At 42.1% G+C, this 13,912-nt stretch overlaps 1 protein-coding gene across 1 annotated transcript in view; it reads left to right on the top strand.

The window, feature by feature from the left end:
• The first annotated feature begins 7,509 nt into the window (after positions 1-7,509).
• opn7b (opsin 7, group member b) overlaps positions 7,510-13,912 on the top strand; it is a 152,707-nt gene continuing 146,304 nt past the window's right edge. The window contains 1 exon segment of the mRNA XM_061734860.1: positions 7,510-7,860. The gene's annotated coding sequence lies outside the window, so the exon portion shown is untranslated.

The raw sequence follows: 13,912 nt of genomic DNA on the forward strand, positions 1-13,912 counted from the left end.
GGGGCGCTGTTGAGCCGTAAGGCCACGCCCATTAATGCAAACCATGAAATATCAAATTTATCGCCAGGCCTGGCTTGCATGCAAAATTTGGTGACTTTTGGAGAACTATCAAATATGGACCAATCAGATGAAGGGGGGCGCGCTTTTTGGCGTCTAGCGTCGCCACGGTAACACTTTTGAAAGAGAAAAGTAATGTGCATAGTCGCAGGATGGAGACGCACATTTTGATGTATAACACATCTGGGTTCACAATACGGTTCGGGCCGTATTAATATTGAAGGAATGGCATATATTGCTCCAAAATTACGCGACTAATTCAGAATGTTCAAAATGGCCGACTTCCGTTTGGTTTCGGCCATGGCGCCAAGAGACTTTTCTTTAAGTTGCGACATGATACAGGTGTGCAGCGATTTTCGTGCATGTACGTCAAACCGTATCGTGGGGCTTGAGGCACAAAGTTTTCTAGGGGGCGCTGTTGAGCCATTTTGCCACGCCCATTAATGCAAACCATTAAATATCAAATTTTTCGCCAGGCCTGGCTTGCGTGCAAAATTTGGTGACTTTTTGGGAACGTTTAGGGGTGCAAAAAGGCGCTCCTTTCGTCAGAAAAATAATAATAATACGAAGAATTCCTACAGATACAATAGGGCCTTCGCACTGTAAGTGCTCAGGCCCTAAAAAGTATGGCACAGTCTCACAAGAAAACATGCAATATGCTTGTCCACATCCATCATCTGGTAGTGTCATGATCCATGGCTGAATATTGTCATATGGCATGTTTTGTGCTGTGCAGTGTGTGCATTAACTTTCTGTACACACCATTTGTCCTCAGCATCCTTACTAAATAAAGCAACTTAATTGCATTTTGTAAGTTAGTTAGACAGACAGATAGATAGATAGACGGACTTTATTAGACATTCAGATTTACACCAAAAGTGCTTATCCAAAGTTTAACTCTGAGGTTTGACTCTACAGAGTTTAGAAAGACTGAAATTAGTCAGTGGACACATCTTTTATAATTGTTTACTTTAATGTAGTAGAGGTTTATTATAATTAATTCTAAAACCACTGGATAAAGTGTTCAGATTTTTCCACTTTAGGACCTGAACATCAAGATACACATATTTACATTACTTTAGTATTACAATACTATAATGGTATAACATGTATACTGGTGTGCATGTTTGTCGCTGTGTGTGTGAGCATCAGCATGTGTTTGTTGTAGTCAATTACAGAACCTGACCATAATAAAAATACAGAAATAGGCACAGATTTTCACACTTGAAGATTTAAGTGTGTGAGTGAGTGAAAGAGAAAGAATGAAAGTCTTAGTTTTCTGTAACTCGCAGTCATAAAACTTGACCATAATGAAACTGAACTGAGGCATAACCTCTAACACTTGAACATGTGTGTGTGTAGAAGGTGTTAGTCATCACAATCAGAACCACAGTGGTGGCAGATGTATGACACTCCTGTGGGGCAGGCTTCTAGCACCCACAGAATTCACTTCATTTTTTATTTGTTCTTTCTCTGTATTTTCGTGTTCAGACGAGGGTGTTGTTGGTTTACATGAGTCAATTTGTCTTGTTTGTTGCCCACATTGTTCTTTGGCAAGTTTATTTTCCATTTTACTTTGTTAGACCTAAAAAGGCAGGCTATAATTCAAGTATACATGTAAGTGCAACAACACATTTGTTTGGGGTAGGTTGTAACAATTCTCATTGTTTTTACAACTGACACAGTCTTTTTGTTACAGTTAACTCAGAGGGTTGTAGCCACACACTAACTTACCTTACATCTAACCATCCAAACATTAGCCTTACAGCTTTCATGAAATATACTTCAAACTTGTAGTTTTTAACAATTAAAAGCACTCAGTCTCAGGCCCAATCTCAATACTCCCCCTACTTTTCTTCACTCGCCGTTCTTTTCTTCACTCGCCCTTCTTTTCTTCCCTACCCCCTAAAAAAGAAGGGGGAGATTTTAGGGCACTTGGCCCAGGTGCCTGTCCCAATTCTCCCCCTACCCCTCGTTTTCATCCCTACCCTGATCAGGAAGCTGAGAGCCAAAAGCTGTTTTAATTTCAGCTGTAGCGCTGTTAATATGCCACTTTATTAAGTTTTAGAATTTTTTCAGGCGTAAAAAGTAACCTTTAAGATCCCCAACCTGGGCTCAGTGTATCCGAATAACGCCTGTTAAGAAATTTGTCTCGACGTTTTCGGAGATGAGAAGAGCCGCCGGCCCCGGGGAGCAGCCTCAGCTCATAGCCCGAGAACAAACGTGATCGCCGGGTCAAGCTGCTCCGTCGTCCCGGGAGAGAAACCTGCAGCTCTGTTGAGAATTACGCTGGCTGAAATAAATCATTTAGGAAGATGTTGGTTTAATAGATGAAATCTAACAGTTGTAGCTACGCCTGTTAAGAAATTTGCTCCGAAAATGTCTACATTTCTGCCTGCCGGCTCCGGAGCTTATGAGTCTGCGTTAAATCGACGCAGAGCTACAGCTACGTAGGGTACGGCATATGGCGCGCGTCGCCGCGTAACCTACGCCGTAGGCTCTGCGTCGATTTAACGCGGAACCATAAAACAGCTCCGCTATCTTCACTTCAGCTTTATCTGAAAGTGTGTAAATTACCCAGATAACAGCTTTGTGGTTTCTGAAAACTATTATATCAGAAACATCCAAAACAAATCTGACAAGTCACAGGATTATTTCTCTCTATTTCCCACAAAAAAATGCTTGCTCCCTTGGACACAATCTGAGACGAGTCTGCAAATTATGTTTGCCCTCGGTCAGCGAGTCAAATCGACGCAGAGCCTACGGCGTAGGTTACGTAGCCTACGGCGTAACCTAACAGCCTTTACTCCGGTGCGATCTTCGTGAACAACGGACAAAAAAGGGATTATGTACATTCACTGAGTGAATATTATGAAAGTGAAATATATATTTCTCGCTAGAAATGTAATCAAAACACATTTTTATGCAGAAACTAACTCAAAATATTGATTTATTCACTAAAAAATAAGAAATGTCTGCCATGTTTTTTTTTTGATTCAGTCCGCCCTCGGCGTCCGGCCGACCAGCGGGAACGGTCAGGGGGCCGTCCTCGGCGCCGGGCCGACCAGCGGGAACGGTCGGGGGGCCGTCCTCGGCACCGTGCCAACCGCCGAGATCGCCGCTCTCGGGACCGGACGGATGGTGGCCCCGGGCCAGTTGGTGCGTCCAGGACCACCCCCTCCTCCGTGACGTGGCCCCGCGCCGGCCACGGGTCCGCACCGGCCGCTGGTCCGCCTCCAGGACCGCCTCCTCCGTCACGCCGCACTGCACCGAAACTGGTGAAACTGGTGCGTCCAGGGCTGCTCCTCCTTGACGCAGCCCTGCTCCGGTTGCCGGTCCGCCTCCACCTCCGCAGCCCCCTCCGACTCCGCCTCCGCCTGGCGACCTGCAGCCACTGCCTCCCGGCCGGTCGGCTGCAGCCCCGCCAGCGCTGCCGCGGCGAACCTCAGGCGTGGTGCCGGGGTGGGCCACTCCGGGGGTCCCACTGTCTCGGGAGCCGTCGCTTGGCTGCCCACAGCTTCTGCCTCCCGGCCTCTCAGCTGCGGCACCGCCAGCCCCTCCCACGCTGCTGCGGCGAACCTCAAGCGTGGCGCAGGTGTCGGTCGCTCCGCGGCCACAAGCGCTTCCAGCATCGCGAGCTGCTCTCCCTGGTCCTGAAGCACGGCTGCCAGGCCCGCCATAGCATGGGCGAGCACGTCCAGGGCCCGCTCCGTGCCTCCCTTCTCCATCCCGTCGGGCCCCACGTTGGGCGCCAGTGTAGCACGGCAAGTGCTACGGGGCCCGACCGTCAGGATAGAGAGGACACGGAGTTTAGTGCAGAACCCTTTTATTTACCAGAACACCCAGGACACACGTGCCCAAGCACCTCAGCCGACATCAACAGCAGCTTCAGTCTCCCACGACCCCTTGCTGCTGTCCAGCCCCGCCTTATCAAGGCTGGCAGGGTGGAGAGGTTGACGGGCCATACCTGTGTCCCGTCAGCCTGAGTGGCTGCACCTCCTCCACCCTGCCACACCTTACTAATAATTATAATCCAGAAACCATTCTCAAAGTTCTACCTGCACCTGTGAATGTGCAGCTAAAGCTTTATATATACCGTACATTGGATCGTAACTTTAAAATGAATATCATCCCTTTACAAACATCTCCTGACAGTTAGTTATCATTATGAAAATGGCTCTTTCTAAAGGCAGTACTGATCAGGCCTTAACTATACATGATTCTTTTGCTTAACAGTCATTAAATTGGGCATGAGTAATCTCTGTAATGTGCCCTCTCAACCTCGTCCTAAGTTATTGCAACAACATCCTCCCCGTAGTCAGCATAAACAGGCTGCTACATTTTAAACACCTTTACAGACTTTGGTCCATTATCAGAAACAGTGTCCATTACTTTGTTGAAGAGCCATAAAATTAACGCATATGTTCAGCTGCTGCATCAACACTGCGAGTGTGTTTTCCTCTGATTTGTTCGCACTCATCCCAGCTGTCTCATAGTGCAAACCCATCAATCCAGTGAACTGTCATTAAATAACTTTTATGGTTGGCAATCTATGTAACATCAGTCATACAGCTGATATATGTGATGAAAGGAGTTTTGGTATTTTCAAAAAATTTGAATTTGACAAAGTTCCTATCGTTTGTTTAATTTTTCTTACCAGTGAAACCAAAGTAATGGGTATATTTCCAACTACAGAATATGAGCTATCTTTGAGCCTTTTTGTTCAGTACCTCACCATCTCTTTGTATCTCGGACCCCCTAGAACTGTTATGAACCTTGAATATTTAAAGCTCACATTGTATGAGGCCCTTTCAGGTTGGTGGCACTGCACCACAAGTGGTTGTGCATGTAATGGTGAATCTATTCCCCGAAAGAAAAAAGAAAAAGATTTTCCAATGGAATCGAAGAAAAAAGCGTTCTTACCATTTAAGTCAACATGGTATATTGCAGTTTTTAAGACATGGTTTGGATAATTTTGAACTGGTAAAGTTAAACAGAGAAATAGGAAGACAATATTATATAGCACTTTAAGCCAGGAATAGCCCTCAAGAGATTAAATCTTTTGAATCTTATAAGGAAAGAAATCCATTTTAAGTTTTTCTGCTGTCAATGGTGCTGGTGGATGATGTTTTGTCGACATGCTTGACATTGTGTGACTTGTGTGGGAATGCAGACATATGATAGTTTTGTCCAACAAAACAACAGACACATAAAGTATACATTTCAGAAACACCAATAACGTGATCATAATCATAATGATAATGATGAGCTGGGGATCATGGGGTTCATTCACATTTGGCTGTTTAACCATGAAGACCTGTCAGTTAATAGGTATACAGTACTTTGATTTTAAAATAGCATTTTTCAGTTTTTAAAAAACAAATAAAAAAAAACATAACAGTTAACAAATTGTAGGCAAATGTTCACTGAATGATACAAAAGTGTTATATGTTAGAATATTGTCTGCGATCAACAAATGCCCGACTCCTCGTAGGGTGTTCTTACTTTTTGCTGAATCTTTTTAAAGGAATTTCCAGAAAATCATGTACCAAGGTAGAAAGTTAAGAAAAAATATATTTTTTACAATGTTAAGTTACACATGTAAACATCAGGCCAAGGAGGGATGTTTTGATGAAAAGGTCATTGCATTAGATCACCGGAAGTCTGAGTTAAAGATCTTGACAGTGGATCATTTCAGATGTTTTTCCAATAGGAACAAGTAAAACAAAGATGGATGAATTTGATGAGAATGAATGGAAGATTGCATTATTCAGCATCAAAGGTTAGTGTGAATTAAGCTAAATTGCTCCGTCATGGTAAATGAAGTTGAGTGGGCATGTTCCAGACAAGTTCAAAGCATTGTTTGTTCTGCCCATTTATTCATTTTTGGACTATCTGGGGGTTGGGCAGTGCTCCTGCTAAGATGTGTACAACCAGAGCTTGCAGAATCTTATGAAACCTGTGGGTGGTGTCAGAACGGTGTGGCATTTTGCTTTATACAGTAGAGGACGCAGAGGAACCACAATTCACTGTATGTATGAATTAGGCCCTCTGGTGGTAATGTAAGTATATGCATTTGCTTTTAGGAGAGTGGAAAAACTCATTTACAGAAATGGGAATTTGACATGACATAGGAATACCAGTTTTCCCATCACTGTGTTGTTTCACACAGAATAATCTGCTTTAGAAAGTAAATATTTTCACTGTGATCAAGACAATTTTCAAAGGAAACGAAGAAAAAAAAAGAATTTACAGGGATTTCCAAGGCAAATAAGATGTCGTTGTTTATGTACGCCATAACTGATTTTGTTTTATGGCATTTTAAGCTTTCCAGATAATATGTATGATAGTTTTAAATAAAGGCCAGCCTCTAACAAAGTAATCACCCTTATAAAGTCCTAGTTAAATGCTTTAGCAAAGAAAAGGTCAAACAGAACTCCATATTTGTTAAGCATTTGTTTAAGAGAGAAAAGAACATAGTATTTAAGGTTTTTATTTCATCCCAAATTTCCCCTCTGTATTCTTTTACATAAAATACAGGTCCCAGGTGCTGAGAGGCTGTTTGTCTGCCAGGTGTGTTTCTGTAGCTGCTGTCCTTGTTTACTGATGATTCAGATAAACACCAAGGTATTGTGTCCTGAGCCACCTGCTCAGCCTTGGACAAAAAGCTAATTCAAACATACTGCTTGGAACAAAGTGGATGGAAGAAATTTTGTTAGCATCCCAAAAATCTTGCAGAGCGTGGCAGCCGAGGAGAGAATGATATTGCATTTTCCACATGAAAACACAGACGCAGTTAAATGCAACAGTATTTCCATTGTGTGCAACCATGATTTGAAGACTTTTATGAAATCATCTGCCTCTGTTCTCCCTATGAATGCTTCTGCCATAAGATGCTACAGCGGATTATCAAACCGGGCTCACAAAATCTAGTAAGCAAGGATATACACACCAGGGTGTCTTTGCCGGTAGCGATAAACTGCACTTGCTTGTAAAGATTAACTGTGGTGTTTGATTTCACTTGCTCCTAAAAACCAAAGCTGTGCTCTGGTCTCAACCCCACCCGCAAAACTGTCCACACTCAGATGCTCATATCCCTTAACCTCCACACTGTTATTTTTCTATCAGTCATTTATGTAGTACACAATGTCCTGTCCAACATTAAGAATTGAAACAGGACTGAAGTGATAATGTCATGACAGCCAGAAAAGTAAACTTATTATTTTTCTAAACTAAATGACTAGAAAATCCTTGCAAAGGTTGCAAGTGGGGACAACATAGAGCACATGAGGCGTGAAGACAAAAAAATGTGGAGCATAAAGACTGAGACTGACAGAGGTGTATGCCTGTGTGTGTTTGTGGGAGAGAGGGAGGAGATGCAGTGTGGCGAATGCATGTGCTAGAAGGAGATTTAAGTGGAGAGGGAGAGCAGAGCAGTAGAGAGGGGACTGAGGAGAGAGTGGTAGCTGCACACTGAGAGAAAGAGACAGGACCCAGTTAGTAGGAGAGAGAAAAGACCAGCAACTGTATGTCTGCCTCTATCTGTCGTCTCTTGGATCCCTGTGAGCACAGCTGCTGGGCTGTTGCCGAATCGTGAGTGGATCCCCTCGCTCAGTGACTGTGTGAGGGAACGCCTGAGTGCGTATTGCAAAGCAGAGTTCTCCTTTGGCTATGCATTAAGCCTGTGTTCAACTGTAGATGGTATAGTGAATCCACACACGAGGGAAGGTTTGACCAGCTTCACTCTGGACTTGACTCAACACCCATGATCCCCAGCCAACTCTGGCATACCCTCTCATTAAGGTAAGCAAAGAAAGTATTTTATTGACAATAAGTGGTGTATACATGGGACTTCAACTGTATACTTTTGCATGTAAAATATTATTTATGACATTAAAAACAATTCTAAACCCAATTAGAGCTTTATCATATAAGCATGCTTGTTCAATTTAGAAAAATGAGTGTGATACTGAATGCAGTGAAGTAGATCTCATTGTTTGTCCCAGGCTCAAGTTTCACTGTTTCCCGTGTGTTTTCTGACCTAGTTTATGTGCACAATCCTCTCGATGGACTTGACTACATCGCTAGATGACCCCTGTGTTATATTCCATCTGTTCTTTTGCCTGTGTAATTATTGTCAATGACCTTATCAGCTTTTCCTCTGCTTTCATCTTGAGTGATTTGAATAGTTGGTATTGCCTCAGCATCTTTATATCATGCATACATCCTAGGTTCACAGAGACATTTCTTCATCCTGTACATTGCATATGAGATGAGGTTGAGTTAAAGTTACTGCATTTGTCATGTGGAGTGTAAGTTATGACATACCGTAACATTCCTTTTATCTCAGCTCATATTACACTAAGGGGTTTACCTTTGGATACAAAATATAACTGCTCTAATAAAATATACTATATACTATGTGTTGATGAAGAGGCAGCATGGTGCCTGCCCTACACGTGACTTGCCTTTGCTTGCCGTTTTGTTGAAATTCTTTGCAATTAAGGAGTTTTTAACTGAGTTTTTTATCGAATACAAACAGGGTCTCCAACAGCATCTTCCTTGTTAGTGTAAGCTTTAACTATTAGACGTTCTGTCCTCAGTTGTGTCTTCTCACCTCATGTTCACACTGAATCTGTCTTTTGACTGGATTTACTTTTATAGTTAGATATGGACAAGCTACATAAAGATCCTTCCTTGAGCTTTTTATGTGTGGACAATTACATTTAAAAATACGCTCTAATTGATTAGTTAACTGAAAAGCCGCCTGAACCGAATGGTGAACCTCATTTATCTAATCATGATTCTGCGCAGTTTCAGTGCTGCTTCCATAAACTGCTGCACAACGCAACAACAAGCACAAATCACTGGATCCAATTTGACTGCCTTCAAGCCTTTTTAGTTCTCTAATTTAGCTCTCATAAATCCTTATAAAAAAAGGTGTTAAAGTTTTCATAAGAACTTCTGGTTGAGCAATCACACAACTTATCTTTCTTTTTCCTTCTTAAAGCCACAACATGGATAATCCACGTAGAGACACGAACACAAAGTTTTATGTGATCTTTTTGGGATGATGTGCAGGACATGTCCTGTCAACTCCAGATGACCAGACAACCCATATCTTATTCTGCTGATGTCTGACCCCACGAGCTGTAATAATCATTAAGCAGCCCACATCCAATATCCAGTGTTAGATAGTGAGCCTTGTCACGACTGCCGCTATTCTTGCTTGAGAAAATCTGTAATGCCCTCTGCCAAATTTATTTTTGAGTCACATGATGGTCAGGACCACATTTGGGGAAAAAGACTTCACTGAACAACAATATGTCAAGGCAAAGGACAAACTTGTTTTTGTAACATAGGGGACTTTTTTTTCCCCCTTCAATTCTGGAAAAGTCAAAGATTGGATAAAAATAGAAAGAGAGGAGCATTGAATGTCCCTCCAGTACTGAACCATTTTTAATTTCCTAAATTTTGATCCCAAGGTCATATTTTAGGAAATTACAATGCTCTGGTTAAAAATAGTCGCATAGTTTTCAAAAACATGAACCCCTCACTCAAAAATAGTTAATCGAAAGATAATTTGCCAAGGATGACTTTAAATTAATTTAAGGTTTTTCAAATAAAACCATGAACACCTTCTAATGCCATATTTTTTTCTTGTGGACTTTACTCTAGGACAGATTCATCACACCAAAGTTATTATCAGTTATAGCTCCAACGTATTTGTTTTGAGTCTCTGAATTGTGATTCTGTTTTGTATATTTCCTGAAATCTTAGACTACACTGGGAGCTATACATCCATGTGTGGCATGTGTTTAGTGGTTGCATATATATGCATGCCGGCACCTCCTTTATCTGTCATTTGACTTCACATAAATAACCCATGACATACCCCTTAAAGAAACACTCATTGTAAACAGCAGTTGTGGAAGAGAGGGGTAAGGCAATCAGGTTTATGAATCGGTTGAAGAAGTCCCATGTTGATTTGAACGAGGAAAGTGATATTTTATTGGCCTCTATCCACTAGTTGAGTGTGTTCTTGCTACATGGGATACACATCATGTGTTGGCTGTGATACTACAAAACAGCCTAGCAGCCTAACATTTCCTGGCAAATGCCATATATGCTTTGAGGGAAAATCGAAGCCCGGGTTGGTGCTTTACTATGAAATATGCAAACAATGTTGTAGCCACATGTAGAATTGGGTACAAAAGATACTATTGTGATATTATGTCCTTGAATTATCTTTAAAACCAAATCCAACCTTAGATGAATAGCAACCCATAATATAGTACTCTGTTCATTTATCTAACAAAAATTTGGGCCAAACTACAGAAACAGGAGGGAAAAGTACACACCGGGATTTACTACTTGTTCCTCAGTTTTTTTAAGGATTGCAGGTCCTTGTTTTCAGGCATGTGTTAGTACCTCTTCTTGTAAATCTTTTTTTTTTTTTTTAGAACATAAAATCATCTGATATGATGAGTCTTTGCATTAGGCAACAACAAACCCTCTCATTCATACGCATTTCCACCAATAGAGAACACAGAGTCAACTGCAGTGGGGCTTGACTAGGGATTATGCGAGAACTAATACAAGAGTGTTCATGAGCTACTCTTCAAAACACAGAGATGGTCACTGTCACATGCTTCATTTGTATTATCAGTCGCACGGATGTGTACAGAAGCAGTTTCTTTTTCTGTGGCAAAGTAAGTTGTAATCAGGTGCAACTTGGGTGGATGAGTTATAAATTGATCATCAGCAGATGAGCAGACCAGGGGTTTTGGTAGCTTGCTAGTCGGGTTCATTCAGGTATGTGTAAGAACAAAGCTGGAAAAGGTTTTAAAACTATTTTCAAACAACATGGTGTTCAGTTTTCTATATGTTGTGCTATTTCTCAATGTTTTCAATGTTCTAAAGCGAGACAGATGATTTACAACTGGAAAGAATTCTAGACGGTTGCAAATCTTCCCAGCAAATTTAACCCAATCTCACACTGTGTTCACAGAAATAACAAAAAAAGAATAGAGAGAAAGAGAGAGCACACAGACTTTACTGAGCAAGTAAACACTAAAGTTCATGAGAACACAATTAGAAGAATAGTGAAGGCATTCAATTTCTTCTGATATTACGGAAGGGTTTCCAGGAAAAACAGCCTCTCCTGTCAAAAACATCATGACCACAACTGAGATTTGCCGAACTGCATTTGAACAAATCACAAGACATCTGGAGTGAAACACTTATCAAGAGGAGTTCACTGACTGCATAATGCCAAAGTCCTGTAGCCGCAAATCAAGCTCAATTCATCACCCTCCCGTCCCCACCCCCATGTGTGGTATGCAGTACTGGGACTAATGCGTTATTTAGTAACGCGTAACAGAAACGCCGTTAGTTTTGCAGTAACTAATACTCTAACGCATTACTTTTTAAATTCAGTAACGCAATTACCGTTACCAAACGGTGCGTTACTCCGTTATTTCTGGCTACAGTGAAGCTTTTTCCCCCACACGCGGAGACCAAAGGAAACGTAGTGGGTGTGTGTGTGTGTGTGTGTGTGTGTGTGTGTGTGTGTGTGTGTGTGTGTGTGTGTGTGTGTGTGTGTGTGTGTGTGTGTGTGTGTGTGTGTGTGTGCGCTCAAAAACATGAGCCAAGAGAAGGCGAGGAGATATTGTGGAGATATTGTCATTACAGTAATCCCTGGTTTTTCGCAGGGGTTCCAAAAAGAACCTGTGATAAGTGAAATTATTTTTACAATTATTTTAGAAGGCTTCAAATTGCGGAGATCAGCCCCGCCTCGCACGTATTCCACTGCTCTTCTGATGCCGCTGCATCCTGACGCTGTAGGGTCTTTTTCTCCTAAAGCCGCGGTGCAGGTGTGTTTTTTCGAGAGAAGAAAATAGTTATGGGCCGTTGTTGACGCTCTTTTTTCATTCTGGGCAAAATGATTCCCGACATGCCACCATTGGTTATATTTGAGACTGTAATGAACGATTCATCAAAGGGTCCCGTTCTTGAGCTGCTGCTGAAGCTCATTGGCCGTTCTCAGCTTGTTGCTAAGCAACCAACGTTATTGATACAAGAAGTGAAGAAGCGGGGAGACTGTGTAGAATGCAGAACACGATGCACAATGCAAATCCATACAGTACCTGCTGAATTGAAGGCTAGAGGGGCATTAAATGGGAGCATTTAAAATAATGTTTTTATTTAAAGTTACTAAAAAGTTACTTTTCATAGTAAAGCATTACTTTTTGGTCTAAGTAGCTGAGTTACTGAGTTACTTTTTAATGAAGTAACTAATAACGGTAACTAGTTACTATTTTTCAGTAACTCGCACAACACTAGTGGCATGTATCTTTTCTGCTGATATACTGCGTTTGGTTTTTCACCCAAACGATGCTCTGTGAGCATTATGGCAAAGTATTCCCTTCCCTTTTGGAGTTCTCTGGTTTCTTCAAGTTCTCCCCACAACCCTTTCAAATAAGCTTTAGCTGTTAAGACCAACAAATTCACCTGAGATGAATTTCTGCTCCTGGAACCATTATTTCAACTTGTAAATAATGTTTATCCCTGTTAAACAAACTGACAAACTCCTGCATTTTTGGAGGCGGGCGTGCTTGCTGATCATCAATTAATTAAGTACATTTGATGAGGAACACCCGGGTGCCATATATGTCTTTATTCCCATGCAGTCATGGTATATTCTCCTTTAATACGCCGCTTCTGCATTTTAACTTGAGTGTTTTTTTCTATAAGAAAATGTCCCAGTGTTGTTTGAAATAAATGAGGTTGTTTTTACCTAATTTTAAAATTTGGTAAAGATTAGATTTGTTATAAATGCATTTATATGTAGGTAAACTCAAAGACTTGATTTTCTTTGTCTCATTAATCTAAGTGCCTGGGACCAGTGACATATAGGAAAGCATAATATTTATTTTATTGCTCTGCTTAGGCATGTATGACACTTTTACTACCTTATAATGATGCATATATTTATGTATAGACTTATGAAATGAATCATCCTCCAAAGTGTGAGTCAATTTTCCTTCAGGGATAAATATATTGTAAATATTTTGTAATCTGTTAAGGATTCTGTCCTTGGACCCAAGCGCACGACACCAGACAGGTTCAAGGTTAGCCCAAAAAAAGGCGTAGTTTATTCTCACAAACAAAAAACACTGCCTCCTTAAATGGCAGGGGAAAGAAAACTCGCTGTACGAATACAGGAAAAAAGTCCTTAACAAAAATCCACAAAGTAATCCAAAAGAAAAGTCCTCAGCACAAATCCACAAAAAATCCAGAAAACCCTGATCACATACAGGAGTGACAAGACGAACTCACAAGGGTTGCCAGCATTTCTGATCTTTATATGTGCTTCCTGTAATGACCTGATGCACTGCAGCTGCGTCCAGGCGCGCTCCTGTGGTTCAGCTGTGAACGGGGGCGCGCAGATCTCTGGCTGTGCACTGTGCAGAATCTGCTTCTGCAGCGCGATCGGGCCGAGGGGAAACCCAGCTGGCCGAGACATAACAGTACCCCTCCCTCCAAGGGAGCCACCTGGCGACTTGCCAGGCTTCTCGGGATGGGTCCGATAAAAGTCAGTCAGAAAACCCGGGTCCCTGATGAGATGGCGGGACACCCAGCACCGTTCCTCCGGACCATAACCCACCCAGTCCACCAGAAACTGGTACCCCCGTCCCCATCGTCGAACGTCCATCACTCGGTGGACCCTCCATTCCGGGTGTCCATCCACAATCGTGGGTGGAGGCGGATCCGGGGCAGGGGGCATCAGGGGACTCCGTGAGACAGGTTTGACCTTTGACACATGAAACACAGGGTGGATGTTTAGGGAAGC

This window comes from Cololabis saira, chromosome 12, assembly GCF_033807715.1.
Source record: "Cololabis saira isolate AMF1-May2022 chromosome 12, fColSai1.1, whole genome shotgun sequence".
In the NCBI taxonomy this organism is placed as follows: domain Eukaryota; kingdom Metazoa; phylum Chordata; class Actinopteri; order Beloniformes; family Belonidae; genus Cololabis; species Cololabis saira.